Source organism: Lactuca virosa, chromosome 4 (assembly GCF_052849685.1).
Source record: "Lactuca virosa cultivar CGN04683 chromosome 4, Lactuca_virosa_CGN04683_v6, whole genome shotgun sequence".
Classification (NCBI taxonomy): domain Eukaryota; kingdom Viridiplantae; phylum Streptophyta; class Magnoliopsida; order Asterales; family Asteraceae; genus Lactuca; species Lactuca virosa.
The window spans coordinates 167,261,722-167,265,140 of NC_136429.1; the positions used below are offsets into that span (position 1 = coordinate 167,261,722).

Here is a 3,419-nt window from a genome sequence, read left to right on the forward strand (position 1 = left end):
TATTTTTACCGTTTTGAAGAAAATAAGCTGATTTTGACCTATAACGAAACACCAAAAAGAAAGATAAGAATCGAGAATGAAATCTATGATTTTGAAACGATGTAAGTGAACCTCTCTGGCAGAAGGTTCTTCTAACATATCAGAAGTTCATGTAGGTAGCGGGATGGCTTTCGTATCCACCTTCAGATTTGCATAATCCTCAACATAAGTAAGGTAAAAAGTCAACAAATCAAGTTTTTTATAGTTGGTCTAGAAACGGGACCTGTAGATGCCATGATAAGTAGATAGGGATTTTTGAGAGAAAATTATAATATATTGTCATTTAAGTTTACATTCATTTTTGTTTTTGTACACTAAAATGAGAAAAGGGGCAGAAGAAGTATTAACAAAAGAAGAATTATATGTTTGAACGAGAGAAAAAGGAAACAAATGAAGGTTTTATATGCAACTAAAATTCATATTGCTGCACTCACTTCGTTCGTATCAAATATAAAACGGAATAGCTGATGGTTGTAACATTTGTCCTGCTTATATTTTTTTTTCACTCCAATCTTTTTCTTATTAATAATTTTCTTGGGTTAGTGTCACCAAAAATACCCTTCCAAATACTTGGCCTCTGAGACAAATACAAAAGTAGAGTTATATAAATATAAATAATATAGTGTGAAAAATGCTTGACCTACTTATGTAAAAATGAGCCTATTCTACAACATTAGCAAGTAATAGTCTTGCAACTGTAAAACTAACGAAAAAAATATTATAACTCGACATGGTAATACAAAAGAACATTACTTTAACAAAGAAAAATAGGTATGTGTTATACCAACCTTAATGAGCTAACCAAAACATGTGAATGTATCTACGAAGAAGTATTACAATTATTTTTCTAGCTGGACAACGGCTGTGAAAAAAAAAAATTAGAAAAGCTTAATTTTATTAAAAAATATAAACGTTTTGAACATAATTAACATGCTCAACATGATCACCTTCTTGCATCAAAGTCTCCAATGTACCAATAATTTAAGGTCACAATACCACTATTTAGGACCTACAAATAAAATATATCTGAAAATAAAGAAACCTTTTATTCCATTACTAATATAGCAGAATATAATTCAATAATATGTACCCATCGTACCCCAAAATCAAGAAGTTTGGATTTTCCAGCCAAGAAACAATGCTGTAGAAGATTTTTTAGCGAGTAATAACACATACTTTATATGATTGAGATTAGTAGTTTCAAATAATCGTAAGTTTAACTGTATCTTTCAAAAACTATCTTGTAAAGTAAATAGTTTAGAAAACTTACAACTACTTGGGCCTTAGCTCTCATTAGGGGTATTTTAGGAAATACAATTGTTCCATCTACAAGAAGCTGGAATTAGAACTCCAATACTAAGACAACTAAGAGTTGAAGTCTTTACTTTATATACAAGTATTCCTCAGCATATATAGGTGAATAAAGATGTCAATGTTTTCCTAATTTGTATAAAGACAATCAACTTGAATAACTTGTAGACCATTGAAATCAAATACACTAGATCTTATCTTTAAGTTGATCGTTTCCCATGTTGTACTCTAGCCTAACAAAAACCACGATATAACTCAACAATTGGACGACTAATTCATATATTTTAAAGAACTCTACATGTGTACTTACGATACCTGAAAGCACCTCCGAATGTAGTTAAGATGACACGCCAAAAGAACCTTTGAATAATCGTTGTATACATTAGAACATGACATTTATAACGTTTATGTTAACAAAAAAAAGTGAATTTTTGGTGTATAAGTTTTATCTTAAATTCTTTACCGGTTTTCCAACCTTCTTGCCTTGCCTTCTCCTGCTTCCATTTTTCTCCTTTACAGTCGTTGCAATATGACATTTTAACAACGTGCTCCTAATAGAAAGGATCATATTGGAGTTGTAAACTATGCTAAATCTTTTCCCAAACTACCGAGTCAATGCAATCACAATGGAAATAAGTGCCAAAACAATGCTTTGGATATTTTAAATCGTGTTGTAAAACTCAACAAAATAAGAAAAGTGCACATAATTCAGTTCCCACCATTCTTAGTGGAAGCCAACAAATCGAAGGTCAATTTTCTTAAAACTCCTACATAATAGTTGTAATTTCCAAAGGCAAGTGAGCGTAAAATGGAACTAATTTCAAGTGATAATCACAAATTTTGTTGAAAAGTATGTTGAGTAACCTAAATTCATTCAGACGAATGTCCAACCAATCAAAATTGTAGCGTCTGTGATGTCTGCTCTGGAATCTCTACACCAGAAGTAATCAGTCAAAAAACATGATGTGAAGCCAATACTCCCCCGATTACAAGATATGCTTGCATTCGTTTCTCATACTACTGTAATCTTTGGAGTAAGTTACCGTTTTCCAAAGCTACTTTTTCTTCATAAAGATAATTCGTGTTGAATTCAAACGAAATTGTATAAAGAATAGAAAATTCAACATCCTAAAATAACAATTCAAGAACCAATACATTTAGTGTACGATTATACTTCCCCAATCGAAAGAAAAACATGCCAGTTTGATCAGAATTAGACATACCTAGAGATACCTGGAAGCGTGGAAGTTGAAATTGATGAAGGTGGGCTGAGAGGGTGGGTAAGTTGAGTTTTTGTAATTAGACAGGGAAAATAACAACCCATCTCCACCACTACCCCGACCTTCAAACAAAATAAGGAAAATAGACCATCAATTTCGTCTCTATTCAACAATTCCTTTCCTAAATCGCTATGGAAATCGATGCCACAAACATGAAATCAAAAAGCGCGATAGTGTAACGATCGAGTATGGACGGAAGCATCAGAGTGTAACAACGTCCTAAATTTTAAATAAAAATAAAATAAAATAAAATAAAGATGTTAGTGGTTTGAAACTTTGAATATGTATGATAAAGTTGGAAAAATACAAATAACGGTAAAAATTTAGCCAAATGCTCAACCTAGGGGGACCATAAGTGAAAATTTTAGGAACTAAGATGCACACCCTCCTTCCCCTCGTTTCATTGATCATATTTTTCAAGCAAGGAAGGAGCTAATGGCGATTTTACTCTTATTCATCATCTAGGGTTTGCTTCAAGTAGGGAATTGAGGATTCAAGCAAAGAAAGGGAAGAACAAAGGCTTGCATGGTACAATCTCTACTCCTCTAACCTAGAAATTTGAATTTGAGAAGTGGGTGAAACCCCAAAATAGATTTTGATGATAATTAACGATTAGGGTTTTGGTTTCTAACCTTTCTTGGGTGATTTCAATGGTTCCATTCTCAAACTAATCATTCAATTGATGGTTTTGATGATTTATGTAAAAAACCAACCATGAATCCTAGAATCCAAATTTAGAGATCTTCTTGTATTTATAAGTTAAGCTTGGATGAATTCAATAACCTAGTT

The 3,419-nt window shown here is 32.3% G+C and overlaps 1 long non-coding RNA gene across 4 annotated transcripts; it reads right to left on the reverse strand.

Moving 5' to 3' along the window:
- Positions 1-382: 382 nt before the first annotated feature.
- LOC145107689 (uncharacterized) lies at positions 383-2,831 on the reverse strand. Of its 4 annotated transcripts, XR_013707932.1 has the most exons (4): positions 1,139-2,831; positions 987-1,048; positions 828-901; positions 383-616 (listed from the first exon to the last, which is right to left on the reverse strand). It is a non-coding gene; the product is annotated as an uncharacterized LOC145107689 (long non-coding RNA). The 4 variants fall into 4 exon arrangements; XR_013707933.1 differs by having other exon boundaries at positions 828-1,710; positions 1,814-2,831; XR_013707931.1 differs by having other exon boundaries at positions 987-2,831.
- Between the last annotated feature and the right edge of the window lie 588 nt (positions 2,832-3,419).